The sequence below is a fragment of the Nannobrachium achirus genome, assembly GCF_963921795.1.
Source record: "Nannobrachium achirus genome assembly, chromosome: 18".
NCBI lineage: Eukaryota > Metazoa > Chordata > Actinopteri > Myctophiformes > Myctophidae > Nannobrachium > Nannobrachium achirus.
In genome coordinates this window covers 52,086,193-52,104,947 of record NC_137825.1, presented here as the reverse complement: position 1 = coordinate 52,104,947, position 18,755 = coordinate 52,086,193, and the positions used below count along the sequence as shown (strand labels likewise).

General features: G+C 42.6%; 1 protein-coding gene across 1 annotated transcript in view; it reads right to left on the bottom strand.

Annotated features, from left to right (window-relative positions):
- Window positions 1–18,755, bottom strand: part of ca10a (carbonic anhydrase Xa) — a gene marked incomplete at both ends in the record, with an annotated part of 391,283 nt that overhangs the window by 357,056 nt on the left and 15,472 nt on the right. The gene's annotated exons all lie outside the window — the stretch shown is intronic.

Here is an 18,755-nt window from a genome sequence, read left to right as displayed (position 1 = left end):
AAAAGTTGTGGAAATAGCCGATCTACAAGAGATCGGCTATTTCCACTATCAATGTTCTTTTTTAATAGTATAAAGTTGTTAAACTATGTCAGTCATTTCTTTGTATATTTAGGTTATGTGTCATATCTGCCATGCGCAACTTCAAAGCCTACAAGCCAAACAGAAATGTAATTGTCAACGACAAATACACAATTTAATCGTTAACGCAATTATTTGAGTGACAATGAATCGTCATGTAAAATGTCATTATCGTGACAGCCCTACATACCACATAGGCTCTGATGCCTGAGAATGCGTCGCGGAGGTTCGAATCACGATCGCGACGATCTATGCCGCGTGTCACTCCCCATCTCTCTACCCATTTCCATTCAGTCTACTGTCCTATGTCAATGAAAACATAAAAGCCCCAAAACAAAACAAAAGATAGATAGATGGAAGACTGATCCCCTGCCCAACTCGGTTGGATACTAGCCACAGGCGGCGGTTACATGGAGCAGGGGGGGGGGGGGGGGCAATTGCTCCCCCAATCGCCAGGGAGGGGGAGCCTGGCCCCCCCTCCCGCGTCGACCCCCCCGCTCCCCCCCCGCTCCCCCCCGCTACTATAATATCTTTCAATGATTGAATTCTGTGACTGGCGGACTGACTGAGTGCCACGGAAGAATGAAGTCCGTCTTTCTTTACCGTCCGGGTTAGAAAACACTCGCTCCAATGGTTCCCACCTTCCCCCCCATGGCCTGGGCTTGGGGTAAGCCAGGAACCCACTGCAGCGAGTGTGTGTTCTAGCCCGGACGGTAGAAGAAGACGGAACACTGCCGTGTGATATATGCTGTTGTTGTGTGGTTACTGGAGTAATTAAGTAAAACTCGGAAGAAGTTTCGCGGCGAATATGGTTAACAGAACAGCAACTTTTGGAATTTGGATGGCTCAGATGGAAGAGGAATTGAGATAGCAGGAATGGAGGAATGGGTGAGTAACAGAACTGACTGCCTGGAGTTAGCATAACATAGCCAATGTGAAGCCCCAAAGTCAGCCGAAATAATATTGTGAAAGGAAAAATATGATTTAATAAAGGAAACCCGTTTTAGCCGACTTTATCCACAACTTTCCAACATCCCATTGTGCATTGCGCAGAAGGCGAGCGGCATTTCCGGCGTCGCAGCCGAGTGTGATCTACAAGCTCACAACGGTTGTATCTGCAACGCGACGTGAGCTTGTATGTCTGCTGTTAACCGGAAGTGTCCCGCAGATAATGCTACAGTAAAGTGTTGCGGAAACATGTGGATACCCGAAAATACAGATTTTAGCCGACTTTATAACCGAAAATACCCAATATCACCCAATTATGTGCTCCCGCTACTGAGGACAAAGTTAGGCGCCAGTGATACTAGCAAAACTCTTTAAATGCTTTACGAGATACAACATTTAGATGTGCAATTTCATAACCAGCAATAATTAAATGAATATGATTTAAAATACATAAAAAGAAAGAGAAATTGGTAAACCTTGCCAGCAGAATGTTGATTGAATTCCCCCTTGGCACATTTGTAATGATGTGTACTTTTAATGAGCACAAATTAAACAAGTATCATGCTGTACTAATTACTAATCTCATTAAAGTGTGGAAAAATGTTGGGATGAGTTATGGGTCCAACATTTCAGCACAAGCTCGTAATAAGTTACCTCTGACTCCACAAAAGCTATAAAAATGTCCCAATTTTCCACTCAAACTTGTACAGTCCCAAAAAGTGTCCTAAATCTGAAGCAGATATATTAACTAATAACTTTATATAATTAATACATTTGTTATCCATAAATGTGTGCAATATAATATAGGTCTACCTTAAAATAATTAATCAACAGTGCTGCAATAAACTACTGTATAATTGCGACCGTCAGGTCGCAGTTACTATCATCTGTCAGTCACACGTCACACGTCACACTTTTGCAATACTCATATCTCTGCCACCGCTACCCCAATCCATCCCAAACTTTGCACACACACTCCTTGGTTGCCAAACCACAACCCCTCATTTCTCACATGGCCCTCTTCTAGCGCCACCATGAGGCTGATTCTTGCAAAACACATTTTTGGACACTGCTCCTACAGATTTTGGCCTAAGTGATACACAGTATCTCTAAAGACATGTCATCAACATGGATCTGTCCCATTTCCCATATTCCCTCCTGATTGGCTACCATTTCCTTCTAAAATTTGTGTATACGACCTGACAGTCGCTTATCTCCTGATTAGGGAGTCTTACTAGTACATATGTATTATTTCATGTTAAATGAATAGCCTTTGGACACAATTTGCACATATTTGATCTCTCTCTCTCTCCCTCTCCCTCTCTCTCTCTCTCTCTCTCTCTCATATTTTGGCACAACTGGAGTCTGCGTCCAAAAGTAAACAAATACATTGCAGACAGAGCCTGATTTAAAATTGCACATTTGATGAATACGATAACTTTGAATTACATTTTCATTTCTATGTCTGTATAGGAAGTGGTATCATCGTGCCTACAGACATGACATAATCACAGTCACACGCTGTGGTTCAGTGGGAGAGGCAGCGAGAGGAGGAGACAGACAGTGGTGGAAAAAGAGTACTCACATATTTTACTTAAGCAAAAGTATCAATACTGCAATGTAGAAATACTCGGTTACAAGTAAAAGTCCGGAATTCAAAATGCACTTGAGTAAAAGTATGAAAGTGCTGGCATCAAAATGTACTTAAAGTACCAAAAGCAAACGTACAAAACATTTGAAAATAGCAGATAAGCTCACAACGCGTCGCGTAGATCGGCTATTTTCAAATAGCCAAGGCTATTTGTATGTTTTATAACATTACAATTTATACCTGCAAAGTATAACTAGTCAATTAAATGTAGTGGAGTAAAAGTACAATATCTGGATCCGAGATGTACAGTGGAGTATAGAAGTAAAAGTATTGGGAATTGGAAATACTCAAGTAAAGTACAAACACCTCAAAAATAGCACTTGAGTAAATGTACTTTACACCACTGGGAGGGGGAGGGGGGAAGATAAGAGCAGGCCAGCAGTAACAGCCAACCATTCCATTTCTCACAGCGTTTTGGCCGTGGCCCCAAAACACACTTCCTGACATCAGCAAAAAAGGAAATGCCTCCAATCTATAAAGGGAGATGCAGACACGGCTCCGTACGAGTGGATTTGGGGCTGCGGGGGTTTGGAGACGCGGGAAGCAAAGGGAAGGGAAGGGGGATGGAAGGGGTGCGGGGAACATGGTAGAAAAATGATATACTGCCATGTAGGGCATTCACCAAATATTTGAATATTCGAATATTCGAATATCAAAGCCACTATTCGACGTTGTTCACCGAAGTCGAATATTCGCTTTTTTTCTTTTTTTGTTTTTTCAATGCCCCTGGTGGATGAAATTGTTAATGCTCTATACCAGTGGTTCTCAAACCTTTTTAGGCTGTGACACCCAAAATAAACATATTTGAACTGGGGACCCCCACCCTGACAAGCACTTGGAATTGTAGGTATTACATTTAATGTGACTCGGTTCCACAGATAAATATTGTGAAAATAGCAGATCTACTTGCTCACAACGCCTCGCAACGCGAGGCGTTGTGAGCATGTAGATCTGCTATTTTCACAATGTTGGCCTCTTGCTTACTTTGACAGTTTGGACAGTCCAGAATATTTTGACAGTTTGGACAGTCCTGTCGAATATTCGACTATTCGAATACTTTGAGGTCAAATAATTCGAATTCAAAAAATCACTATTCGTGAATGCTCTACTGCCATGTTTCCACTGCGTCGAAATCTTGATCATTTTGTTGGAAGAATGAGAGGTGAGACTTTTAACCACTTAAGCCCCATATGGGAAGCCGGCTTCCCATAACCAGTCACACGACTGTTTTTGTTCTGTTATTGGTCAATAAATCAGAGACAAAATCAAATTACAATTTCAATGTTGATTCTGCTACAGGGGCCCTACAGCACATATACTGTAATCAGCTGCCATTGTATTTTTCATCCATGCATTACTCATATTACAATATTATTACACATTATTTTTACTTGTTTTTATCATTTTTCACCCTATACTTTAACATTACTAATATTACAGCACTATTCTGACTAAAACATCTGTAGTTTACATAGTTTGAAATATATTCATAAGATTTTGCCTATCAATTGATGACACCTTGATGGACAATTTCTCTATTCACTATATACGTCTCCAATGAGGTCTTGAGTCTTTTTCACTATTCAGAATGCACATTTTCCATAGGCGGAGGTCTTTTTCAATCCTCTTTTCCCTAGTAAGTGGTCACAGCATTACAATTTGCTAAGAGAAATGTGATGTTTTACACTGCATTTGTGAATTTTCAGGGGTTAGCTTACATTTGGTGGGTCAAGAGTGGCCACAATCATTGTAGTTTTGTGTCCACAACTGTTCCAATATGGGCATGCATTTTAGGCGGATTTTTCCCCTGGACCCCCCTGGGGTTCAAGTGTCTATGGATTAAGCCATTAACACCGGCAACGCAATATTACTTTAAGCATCATTTTATGCTTTTTAGCTATTAAAAAATAGCAGATCTACAAGCTCGCAGATCTGCTATTTTTTGAAAGGTTGTGAAAATGTCCTTCTAAGGTTTTTGAAAAAAGGCATTCCAGGTCAGTGATTCTCAAACTCTTTCATGTCAAGGACCCCTAGAATTACATGTATTTGGCCGCCGACCCCCATCTCAAATTTGTATCAGGGACCCCCCAGAAGCAAATATTTGAGTTACAAATGTTCACTTTAAATAAGATATATTCAAAGATTTGCACACAGTTTCACGATTTTTCAAAGCAGATCTACAAGCTTTGCTATTTTTCAATACCTAAAGCAGTGTTTCTCAACCTTTTTTTCTGCATGGGCACACTTTTCATGTCCCAAGAATCCATGGGCACACCAACATAATATGGGGGTGTAAATATCGTCACTGTCGGGAAGAAACCTTGTATCTCCAAGTTTCAAATGTACGTTTCTTCGCAAAGTAAAGCCCTGCCTCATCATACAAGGCTGAAAACAGCAGATCTACAAGCACACAACGCCTCGCACCGCAAGGCGTTGTGTGCTTGTAGATCACTAGTTTAAATCATTTTTAAAATGATAAATACAATACTGGCTTTCAAGCAGTTTCAAGCGGCACACTTGACCCTTCTCAGGGGCACACCAAAGGTCCCCAGGCACAGTGGTTGAGAAACACTGACCTAAAGTATCAAATACTTCCAGGTCTTCATATGTTAATAGCGTAGAGGATGAGGGTGTGCTGCACACTGATAAGGTATTGGGAAGCATCTTCCGGGGGTTGTAAGGGAGACACGGCCCTTTCACATGTTAATACGACCTTTCTTCATGAGACGAAAACCAATTAAAGTGGCGTAATGTCAATCCAACGACTATACGAGCCGTGAGTGGCTCTAGGTAGGGGTAACAGCAAGACGCGAGAAGACACTGCAAGCGCGTTGACAGATGGAGAAAGCATTGGAACCGTAGACTGTACAAAATTATGGATGGATCGTTAAGCCATTGGTTTCTATGCTGCGAAAATTACGCGTTTTTGTACGGGTGCCGCCATCATTGTAGAAATCAGCATTCATTGGTAGAAATGGTACCATCTTGGGGTGCCCGCTGGCCTAGTGGTCAAGGCGCATACCACATACTAGGCTATGATGCCTGCTGGCGTCGCCGGTTTGATTCCCGATCCGGACAACCTTTGCCACATGTCATTCCCCATCCCTCTCCCCATTTCCTGTCAGTCTGCTATCCTATCAAATAAAGGCATAAAAAGCCCAAAAACAAATCTTTAAAAAAAAGAAATGGTACCATCTCGACTGCTATTGGCTGCCAACGGTCACATGCAACCGCAGGGATACTTGGGAGAATGTGGTGTTGTGCTTCCCAAATAAAGCACACAAAGAAGATCCATCACAAGCCTATGATCACAAGCCCCTCCTACAGCAGACCCTGCTATAACATCAAATATAACATAAATTGGACCATATTTTCACAAAACGCATATTGTGGTGATTGAAACGAGGCTTTAAACTAGCGACAGGAACCATGAAGTATTTATGATAATGTCTATTAACTCATGGGACGCCCACGAGGTGTCTACACGCCAATCTCTTTGATGTCTCTGGAGGCCCACGACGCGTTGACGTGGTTACTGTATTTACAGTATTAACTTTAAATCTCACCGTTAGGTTGGGGCTACGCATGGATGTAGCCCATTAGCCGCTAGTCGCTTCGAGTCGACGCTGAGAGCATCGCGCGGCCGTTATTCTCCATATACTCCAATGCATTTCCCCATCTTTAACGCCCTTTATCTCTGATGTTTGTTTTATGGCTAAAACTGTGGCGGGGTGCGGCAAAATGTCAAAATTTTGATCGGCAATGAACAGTTATGATCAACACTAGTCCATACAGAAAGTTACACAACAACATCCTGTCTGTGCTCATGTGACCAAGTGACGTCATGACGCATGCATTGATGCAGCAGGGCCGGATTCAATACAATGGTGGTGGGCCTGGGCAGCGAGAGGGGATAAATGGGGCAATCCAGGGGCACCCGATGTGTTAAGGTAAGAAAATCAAATGTCAAAGTTTGGGGGAAATGAATGGAATGCTGCGCTGCAACTTGTAGATCTGCTATTTTTGAAAAGTGAAAATGTGTGCAAATCTTTCAATATAATGTATTTTTTAAGCGAACATTTTTAACTCAAATGTTGCTTCTGGGGGTGGGTCACATGAAAAAGTTTGAGCACCACTGACATAGAAATAGGTTTTTTTCAAACCTATGTTCAAAGACTTATATTCAAAGACAGACTTGCACACATTTATTCAAAGACTTGCACACATTTTCATGTTTAAAAGGAAATAGCAGATCTACAAGCTCGCAGTGCAGCACTCTGTGCCGCGCTGTGAGCTTGTATATCTTATTCAATAGTTAAAGCACAAAATGATGCGTAATAATGTGTTCCCAGTCTAAATGGTTAAACCCCCTCCCCCTATGGAGAACATTCATGGGGGGCCCCCGCAGTGAATCCTTGTACCCAGGGCCCAGAATTTGGTGCGACACCCCTTTCCACGATATCCAGCCTTGCAACCTGCATATTAAACCCATATCTGGGAATGCCCATATATGGACATAATTGTGTCAATCTCATGTGGTCTATGACATGAAACATCTATGTCAGATGCCAGTCATCTCCATATCTGGGAAAATATGGCCACATTTTGTCCAACTTAAACAACCAACCAGGTCTGTGCCTTTCTTTGGTCAAAGTTGATCCCATGCCAAAGCGCCAGCGCTCGCCCAGAAGTCTGCAGTGGTTAGCACCACTCAAAAAGAATAAAATAATAATGTTGTCATTCTGAAAAAGGCATATGCACTGAATTTGAGAAAGCAATGCCTCTTTATTCCAAAACTATGGATGCACCGTTACAGAAATGTTGACCTATATCCCAACAGAAACACCTTGATTGTAGTATTTTATTTAAAAATGTTCCAAAATGGTCCAATTTGTTGACCCTTTGAAAGCTTCCCCAGAAAACACTAGAATATGCAGCCTTCAACATCACAAAAGGCTTTTTTCAGGCAGTGGAGTAAAAGTACAACATTTGGATCTGAGATGTAGTGGAGTAGAAGTAAAAGTATTGAAAACTGCAAATAATGAAGAAAGTAAAAATGCCTCAAAAAAGTTACTTTACAACACATAGCATTAGTACTACTACCAAAGGCAGCTAAACAAACATGACACATGGCCAACTGACCCGATGTGGAGCTGATGAAATCGGAATCATCTTTGTGGCAACAGACTGACCCAAGACTGGTCTGACCCAAGGATGATGTTTTGTGTTAATAACCACACTTTTAGACAGACTGTGGATAATTTCACAGGTTATAAATGACAGGCAGCTAATACAAGTTTAAAATACAAATGAACAGACTTTGAAAAACTAAAATATTCATCTTCTGGCCTTTTCTCGCCTCTCTGGAGATCGACTCTCTGTAGCTCTACTTATTTTGGAAAAGATAAGTATCCACACGCTTCCCCTCTGCTCCAAGGCTTCACCATGGTCACCTTGTCCTTTGGTTTCTTTTTTTTGCTTTTTAAATAGACTTTATTGAAAATTTTGCAGGTTTACAATCATTTTAAGCAGTCAAAGTAGTCACATGAATACAGTCATACATTAAAGTAATTACACAATTATAATATATAATATGTAAGGGTCCTTTGGTTTCCTCTCCCAGTAACTACCACAGATATAAAGAGCTAGATGCCTCGTTCGCCTACTATATACCATCTATTGTGAGGTAAACATGACATCATGTATATGATTGAATAGAATTGGTTTATATTGATGATGTATATTGTGAATGTTAACCTAGTGATTGTGAATGCTAACTTGTCGATGCTGCTAAATGCTGACTTGGTGATTGTGAATACTAAACTGCTAGTGTTGAATTTGGCAAATTTATTGTTAGAACAGCTAGCTATTGATTGATCATGGCCACACACACACACACACACACACACACACACACACACACACACACACACACACACACACACACACACACACACACACACACACACACACACACACACACACACACACACATTAACCATATTTATATGTAATGTGTGTAATAATAAAGATATTATTTAATATCTTCAATTTAAAAGGGAAAAGCATTTATGATTGCCAGACCCATGAAATGGGTAGGCCTACATAAGCAAATGTCAGTCCGGGTTTTCTATATAAAGGGTATATATGATGATGACATGATGATGACATGCCTACAAAAGGCATGATGTCATAAATGATGATGACAGACAGGGGGTCTGGCACAACCAGGTTGACCTGGTCTAGTTATTTAAAGAAAAGGCTTGAAAATCGAAGTCCACAATATATCATACTCCCTAAATATTTTTGCACCGCTCACTTCGCACAGGTGCGATTTTTTACATGAATTTCAGCTAAATCAGTAAAAACGCCTAGCTCTTTCAGTGTTTAATGTGATATAGCAAAGCAGAAATGCAAACATTTACCATTACCAGTCAAAGTCAATGTATCATGATGATTTGTTAAGTTAAAATTTATATTAGTGTTGTTTTTTTTAAACCAAATATCCCCCGGGTCAAAATGACCCGAACAGAACGAAGGTGTAGTGAATCTGAACAGAACTTAAGGGTTAAACAAATTTACACCTCAAATTATTTTATACTTTAACTATTGAAAAATAGAAGATATACAAGTTCACAGCGCGGCACCGAGTGCCGCGCTGTGAGCTTGTAGATCTGCTATTTTTAAAAAGTTGTGAAAATATGTGCAAATCTTTGAATGTATGTATTTTTAAAGTGAACATTTGTGACTAAAATTTTGCTCATGGGGGTCCCTACTCCCTGGAACTAAATATTTTGAGATGGGGGTCCGTGGCCAAATGCATATAACTTTGGGGGTCCTTGACATGAAAGAATTTGAGCACCACATACATATAGATATAGAATCGGGTCAAAAAAATTCAAAGACTTGCACAAATTGTTCACGATCTTTCAAAAATAGCAGATCTACAAGCTCGCCGTGAGCTTGTAGATCTGCTATTTTTCCATAGTTAAAGCATAATGCGTAATCCCGGTCTATGGGTTAAGAACATCATATCTGTTGCTCTGAACAATATGTCTCTAAAGCTGCATATACGCGTATGACCGATCTTGTCAGTCACATACTCTTACTGACCCGAATCCCATTATACCAAAGCACAGCGGGCCTGTTTCTTCCTGATAGTTAAGAGTCTGGCAGCGTTCAGCCAAAGCCCTGCCACCTCCCATAAAAAAAGGCAAAGAGCGAGAGATAGAGACTCTGTAAATAAACAGTTCATTTTCATATCATTTCCAAACTCTCCCATTAATATTCATCGCTGTACAGAGGCAATCCAGAAGCCCAGCCATGCAGAAAGAGAGGGGGGGGGGGGGGGGGGGGGAAGAGAAACAAGGGAGAGAGAGAGAGAGAGAGAGAGAGAGAGAGAAATATGAGAGAGATGGGGAGTAGAAAGAGATGACCGATAAAAAGTTGGAGAGAACAGATAGTTATACAGAGGAATAGGAATATTTCGACATAGCTTTTGATCGACGTTCCGCTGGTTCGACGCTGGCGAATGTCAACCTGGTGAAATGCTAACCTGCCGACGTTGGTGAATGCTAATCTGGTGAATGTTAACTCTTTCTCAGCCGAAATCAATGCCAACCGGATTAAACCGGACTTCCTTTATTACTTCTTTATTAATTGAATTAATTAGGGGGAAGACACCTCCGCCAAAATCCCCACTATATGCCAATGCAGAGCTAGTGAGTAAACAACGGCCGATGATGATGTGGTGAAAAGAATGACATGACGTTGGATCGCTCTGACGGTCTTGTAAAATGAATGCCGTCTCAGATCATACATGACATTTAGAAACTTCCGGCAAATCCACCGACAGCCATTCTGGGAGGCTGCGAAAGCGTTTCAACCACTATGCCTAAACCTAACCCAAACCCTAACCTCAGTAAAACTGTGCCTAAACCTAACCCAAACCCTTAGACAAAATAATGACACTAGATATAGTGAGAATTGCCCAGAGCGAGGGGGGTAGAGAGAGAGAGAGAGAGATAGAGAGAGAGAGCGAGGGAGGAAGGGACAGAAAGACAGACTGACAGACACAGAGGCGATGTGCATCCATAAATGAAACTTGACCTTGCCAACAGCAGCTGTGCTTACTGACTTATGAGACAATTATCTCTCACCCGGCTTCTATTGGTGCCTCCCTTTAATGGTCCCAGCTGCGTGTGTGTGCGCGCGCGCGCGTGTCCGTGTGCACGCTTGAGCGTTTATGTGCGTACACTGGTGCCAGTATGCATTTGCCTCCGTGTCAGCTAGTAAAAAAGACCCAAGGCCCCGAAGACACTCTCAATCAAGCCAAAAGCGTTCACAATTGGTTTGGCCGTCTAAAAACGTAGCAGGCAATATGCTATGTGTGGGAGCTGTCCCAGCGCCACTTAGTCTCTGCCAGCCAGGGACGTGCACACATAGACAATCAAAGGGGGCTTGAGCCCCTGCCCTTTTATCTGTCTGTAAAAACTGCCCTTTCCAAGCCATAAATGCAGTTTTTTACTATGGTGAAAGAAATGCAAATGCCCTCTTTCCATGCCATACCTGAAGGCAGCATTCAAGAGAATCGCCTTGTCCTAACTCTCCTGAACTTGAACCCAGCATCTTACGTTGAAAGAATTGCCCTCTCTGTGTAGAAATCCATGCCGTTACGCCACATCTCCAGTATTGACTTGATTATGCTTAGTTCAGTGTGGTTTCACACACCGAAAATAGCCGACCTCCAACTGCGACGTGTTGTGAGCTTGGAGGTCTGCCATTTTATCTTTTTTTATCTTTATCTCTATCTTCCACCAAAAGGCCCTTTTGGAAATGTCAGCCCCTGCCTCTCTAACATTCTCTGCACGTCCCTGCTGCCAGCTGGCTCAGGAGACACAAGCAGGCGAGGACGACAATACGGCGGCAAGTATAGGTAGACAGGTGTTTAAAACGTTGAGACCGGGAGCGTATTATTACGCATTAGTACTTTAACCATTATTTCTATGCTTTAACTATTGAAAAATAGCAGATATACAAGCTCGCAGCGTGGCATCTGCTATTTTTGAAAAATCGTGAACATCCGTGCAAGTCTTTGAATATTCTTGACCCGATTCTATTAAATATCCCCTCAATCCTAACAGGTTTCTGAAAAAAAAAACTGTTTCCATGTCAGTGGTGCTCAAACTTTTTCATGTGAAGGACCCATTTCCACTGTAATGGATAATATCGATACTCAGTTTTTACCTCCCTCGTTGGTTTACACCAACGTTACTTTAATGTGCATCCTTCCTACTTTGGCTTGTTCCAAGTTATTTGCACTTAGAATGAGAAAACATCAAAGGCAGGCCTTTAAAAAGTGCACTACCATGTACCTCAAGAGGTTCTGAGGTAGATTTTTGCACGAAAATCACAGTGGTTGTGGGTTATCGAAAATGGTATCGAGTATCGAAATTGTTCTAAATATGGTATCGAAGTTAGAAATCCAGTATCGTGACAAGCCTACCAGGGACCCCCCGCCCAGAAGAAAATATTTGAGTTATAAATGTTCACTTTAAAAAAAAGATATATATTCAGATTATCACACAATTTCGCGATTTTTCAAAAATAGCAGATCTACAAGCTCGCGGCACGGCGCTCGGTGCAGCGCTGCGAGCTTGTAGATCTGCTATTTTCCGGGTCTTAATGGGTTAAAACATCAGAGAACCATAACATAACAAGCCTTTACTGTAGCCATTATAAAATGCCCGGCTGCAACTGCAATGCCCGAAAATGAACGCCGTTAAGTGGCTTTTTCAAACGGTGGCCTGGGGACCCCCTCGGGGGAGGGTTCCAGGGAGCTCCAGGGGGCTTCTGGAGCAAATGAGGGGTTTAATGTCGCCATCATTCATTTCACATGGAATTATTCGTTTCGGCGATGATTAATGTCGCCATTACTTTTAATTAGTGCACTGAATAATGGAGAACAAAGCGTAATAGCTCCATGCAATCCAACGTCAGATTATATCAGATACCCGTTTCACTGGCAATGGAGCAGTGTTAGTTTTTACGCATCTTATTAGAATTGACTTCAGAGGCGTCAATTGGGTATGGCAAGCTATGGCAGCTGCCATACCTTGGCTACAGGGGAAATAATAAAATGTATTTTTCATCGTGCCTGTTGCTAAGGTATGGCAACATGACTGGTGTCTTGCGCGTGTGCAAGACACCAGTCATGTTGCCATACCTTAGCTTTTACTAAACTGACGCCACTGATTGACTGGTTGGTTTACGCTGTAGGTTCAGAGACCTGGCCGAGCACAACGGTGGAAAAAGTACTCAAATGTTTTACTTAAAGTAGGACTGTCTACTAAAGGGTTACTGTCACTTTAAAATGTAATCTTAAAATATTAGTTAATATGTTTATGATGTCATTGTGAGAATGCACACTTATAAGCCAATCAAATTAATTGACTGTGTACTTAGACTACTTACTGTACTGGTCAGCTGTTGTTGGGGGGCGAGGGTCAGATTACACTGTGACGTGAGTTTCAGACTCTTTCAGACCGTTTTCAGAGAGATCACGTGACCTACTGTATCATACTATTATAATTTCGGGGCGTGTCAGCAGGCCTTTAAGTAAAAGTATCAATACTGCAAAATACTCTGTCAGGCTGCGGTCCCACCAAAGTACCTATGAGAGTGGATTCCCCATTCTGCGAATGTATTTCCATGGGAATAGTGCGGTTTCATGCCCGTAGACGATTTCAGACCGGCAAAATCTAGATATTCCCACGTCCCATTGTTTCGAGGCAGTAGTCCGGTTAGGGTTAGGGTTAGCATTCACCAGGGTCGGCAGGTTAGCATTCACCAGTGTCGGCAGGTTAGCCTCGGACCAGGGGCGCCGATGGCATTTATAAAGTTGGGGGGTGGGGGGTTCACAAACGAAAATATATATTAAAAAAAAAATCTGGTATTTCCTGTTTTTTTTCCTGGTCTTTTTGCTTTTGGTTCAAAAAAAAAAAAAGTGATATAATGATTTATTGGGAGAAACCAAGCAATTATGTTAAGTCAGACAATAAGCACCCAGTACAGCAGGGTATTCAGCTAAATTGTGTCAGGGGGCCACATTGTCAGAAACCCAAGGGGGCGAGGGCCGGCTAGAGTTTTCAAATAAACGTAGTGGAGTAAAAAGTACAATATTTGGATCCGAGATGTATAGTGGAGTGTAAGTAACAGTATTGGAAACTGGAAATACTCAAGTGAAATACAAATACCTCAAAATTACAGTACTTAATTAAATGTAGGCCTACTTGTAAATGTTCCTTTCCACCACTATAGAGATAACACAGCATCCGACTGATGAGCTTGGAAAGAAGAAGTTTGTCTCTCAACCCCCACCCATTCCCTCAATTGGGCTTTTAAGCCGTGACATTAGTAGTCAGACCTCCAAGCAGATTTATTATCAATATCTGTCCCTCGCTATTTCAACAGATCCGAGACAAAAATAACGACTAAAGTATAATTCTACCACTTTCCTTTCAACAACAAAGAGAAGAAAAATGTGTAAATAATAAAAATAGTAAAAAGATTCACGGGCGCTGGGGCCTTTTGGCCCCAAAAGTTCTCCTCTGCCTACAAAATGATGTCAGACTTAACAGCCCCATGCATATCTCTCCCCGCTTCTTGTCATTTGAAGTTTGTCCGTGTTTTCTTTGGGCCGACTGTATGGGTTGGGGGAGGGAAAATCCATCCTTTTGTTTGTTCTCAAAGAGATGAACAGCGGAAGTGCTGTAGAAGCCAAAGGGCGGAAGAATCCATCAATAATTGACGGGGCTTAAAGTAGGTGAGTGTCTGTGTCCTCCTGGGTTGTTATCCTATTGAGTTGAAAGCCATTGAAAAACCTGCACCTGGCAGTGATTACATACTGTACCTACAGTATATGACATTCTGTAGCGATCCAGCTACAATCTTTAACTCATTTGCTGCTATGGCCGAAAATCCCGAAAAAATCCTGTTGTACCGCCCTGCCATGCCCGTAGAACCAGGATTTTTTTTTTTTTTTTTTTTTTTTAATATTGTCCCCAAAAAATTTAGTAGGCACGATAGCAATCGCGAAATTGCATGTTTAACCCCCATAGCAACGCCATCTTTCAAACATGGCAGCCATCTTTGTTTACATTTTAGGAAAACATAATGGCTGCTATCTCATGAATGCCTGAACGGATTTCCATTCTGATTCTTTTGTTTGAAAGCTGTGAGCAATGTGGACACACGTGGTGCATTATCTAGGCATGGGTGTGCGTGATCCGTGCACTATGAATTACATGGAAGTCTATGGAGACAGGGGCATATGAGAGTACGAAGGTATTGTTAAATGGCAGCAAATGAGTTAATGTGCAGATTGTGCACGCACACTCGCAGACGCGCACCCGCACCCGCACACACACACACACACACACACACACACACACACACACACACACACTAGGAATAGGACGATATGAAAATTCCATATCATGATTATTGTGACCAAAGAAATCGCGATTTACGATATTATCGCTATAATCAAAATATCCCCAACATCCATTATCCTGGGGCGGAACACTTGCCCAAAAATAGCAGATCTACGTGTTGTGAGCTTGTAGATCGGCAATTTTTTGCCAAAGACATTTGGTAGAGAGTGAAAGAAAGACTATCAAGTTCGTATATTGTAAGTACGTTTTACCAATAAAGGGTTTAAATGGTACTGGATATACAGCTCGGCAAATAAAAGGTGAATTGATCCCAGTGCATGACGGAGGACGATTTCACGATGAATGATATCGCCACGATACGATTATCGTGAGTGTTTTTTATTGCGATAAACGATAATATCGCTTATTGTCCCATCCCTATAACACACACACACGCGCGCACGCGCACGCGCACACACACACACACACACACACACACACACACACACACACACACACACACACACACACACACACACACACACACACACACACACACACACAGATAACATTTACATCAAATAGCCTATCTAAATATTGAATGAAGCAAATGAAAAACTGTTCAGGGTGTTCATAAAAGCCTGATTAGACGATCAAATGTCCAAAAGTTTTTTTTTCTTTAATTAATTATTATCCCAAGATTTTTGTGTCAATTGTACATTATGTCAATTATCTAATGTAATCCTGGGCACTACACTCCCTCTGCCAAGTTGCTTCTTTTCACCTGACGGGGGAGTTTCCCCGGTTGGACATAGCACGTGGAAGGAACACGTTATTCCAACCAGTTCCTTTCCCCTCCATCAGGCGCCCCGGCTGGCCAGGGGGAGGCAGTATAGAGACCAGGATTACTGCATGTCTTTTTTTTGGGTACCTACCCTAGGAGAGAACATGCAAACTCCACACAGAAAGGCCCTTTTGCCAACCCCACCTGGGGTATGGGCAATGATAACACAGAGGAGAGAACACGCCCCCAGCGCAACCACAGCGTCCCCGGCGGGAATCGAACCCAGGACCTTCTAGCTGTGAGGAGACAGCACTACTGACTGTGCCACCGTGCCTCCCAAAAGATTTTTTGAAAGAGAAATATCCCTTTAAGTCAGAAATGTGAGTGTAAAATGTGCAATAAACACTCATTCCAATTTATAAATTGCATTATACCACAGTATGTCAATTGTAAAACCAACACAGTCTCCGTTATGTAGTCGGTCAGCGATTGCAGATTATTCGCGAGGAAGCGCGGAAACAGCGGAACCCGTGACCGTCTCTGTGGGGCATTTTCCACCGGCAAAGAACCGGTTCTGGTTCTTTCTCCCGCCTATGGGATGAACCAGAGGTGTGCTTTTCCACAGAGAACCGGAGTTGGTTCCGAACCGTAAAAGTTGGTTTGGAACCAGAACCACAAAATCCTCGGTTTTTGTGGTTCCAGAGCCAAATCCTTGGCTCTGGTTCAATCTGGTGGAAACGCAAGCTGGTTCGCATGAACGAACCAAGGCTCCAAGAAAGCTGAACCGGCACTGGTTCTGGAACCGGTTCTTTGCCGGCGGAAAAGGCCCCTGTGTGTACTGTAGCACGCAAGGCACATTCACACAAAGGAACACAATATCATCCCACGTTACTACACATCTGCAAAGGATTATCAGATTAGTGGCTGGGGATTTGGCCTCTGTGTGGGATGGTGAGTGAATTGGGATGCCAAGCCGCCACGGTGCTGATGCAAAGCTATAACATCACACTTTGGGACAATTTGTGATCGTGAACATTTCTGACAATCGTCACCGTGACGACCCTCCAGCCCGGTGGTTCTCAACCAGTGGTCCGGGGACCACCAGTGGTGCTTGAGGAGGTTCCGGGTGGTCCCCAGCTAAATGGTGGAGAGTTGCTAACCAAATGGACCCCCATAGATCTTTAACTCTTGAGAGCGTAAAATGAAACCAAATGGACCCGCACGGGTCCATTTGGTTTCATTGTACTTTCTCAAGAGTTAACTTATATAGTTAAACATCCGCATTACTTAATTTACAAGAAGTCTACACAAATAGAGAATGTAGAATAATTGTTATTTTGATCGATGTTAGCCTGTTATCTCTCCTATGATACCAACATCAATACAAGCATGGAATTGAGGACAAATGTATCCCACGATATCAAAATATCCGTAGGGTTTTGGGTCTGAGAGGCTAAAATGTCATCAAATTGTGGTCCGTGGCTCAAATGCCAAACAAATAATGGACCTTGAAAAGGATAATAACCACCAAACCACTGCTCCAACCCAAAAGACTTCCTACAGTACCATCACACTTTCACTTCCCGTTTCTATCACTGACTCTCATTATGTGTGCGCACGTGCACACACACACACACACACACACACACACACACACACACACACACACACACACACACACACACACACACACACACACACACACACACACACACACACACACACACACACACACACACACACACACCCCTCCCCGTGGTAAATTACGGTCAACGTTGAGGTCGTCTCACTCCAGCTGGCTTATAGACTTGAGAAGCAGATGTGATGACTTTGTGCGGCTTTGGGACGTACAGGGGTGGTCGACACGGCTTGCGCGCACGCACGCACACACGCGCACGCACGCACGTGCGCATGCGCGCACGCACACACAAAGCTGCATGCCTTGCTTGGTTTCTCTCCAGAATGATTGCGTATAAGTACGCCACAGTGGCCAGACGGACATGTAGAGGCAGGGACCCAAGCAAGCACACATTGCAGGCGTCTTGCCACACTGGATTTGTACTACATATATACAGACTAGGAGACACTGATTGCGTACAGTAGGTCGCAGTTTACTGTACAGCTTGTCCGTATATCCGTCCGTACGGGTAACACCTGACACTGTGGTTCCTCTGACACATCACTGTGACATCACAGGTGACATCACAGTGATGTCAGATACTCAGAGCAGGGATCTCCAAATATGGGCATAAACAGGTGTCATCACAGTGGTGTAGCTGGTTCAGACAAGGATTTCCATGTATGGACATAAAAGGGGTTGTATGTTGTGATGTCATGTGAACCACTAACAGAATCCATTCTATGCCCAATATGGAGATCCCTGATGTCATCAATATTAAGCCCATATCTAACAGGACTTCATATGGGAATGCCCATATATGGAGGAAGACAGCCCATATGTGGCTGGTTCAGACAGGGATCTCCATGCATGGGCATGAAAAGGATTGTATGTATGATGTCAGATGTCATAGATGTCATAGGCTATTCACATAACAAATAACTGAGTATATAAGCATGTTTGGGGTCTCACAGCATATCTCCATATACAGTACATGGATCTCCGTATGGTACAGGAGTCTACGTATATGGGTAACTTGTCCGATATACATCACTGTCACCTTGAGGTGTCTTACCAGTACTCAGTGCAGTTGTGCATTTGTGGTAACATTGTGATGCTACCGCCACCAATCCAAAACTATTTTGTGCCAGGCGACCCCATCCATCCATCCATCTTCAACCGCTTATCCGGAATCGGGTCACGGGGATAACAGTTCCAACAGAGATTTCTAGCGTTCCCTCT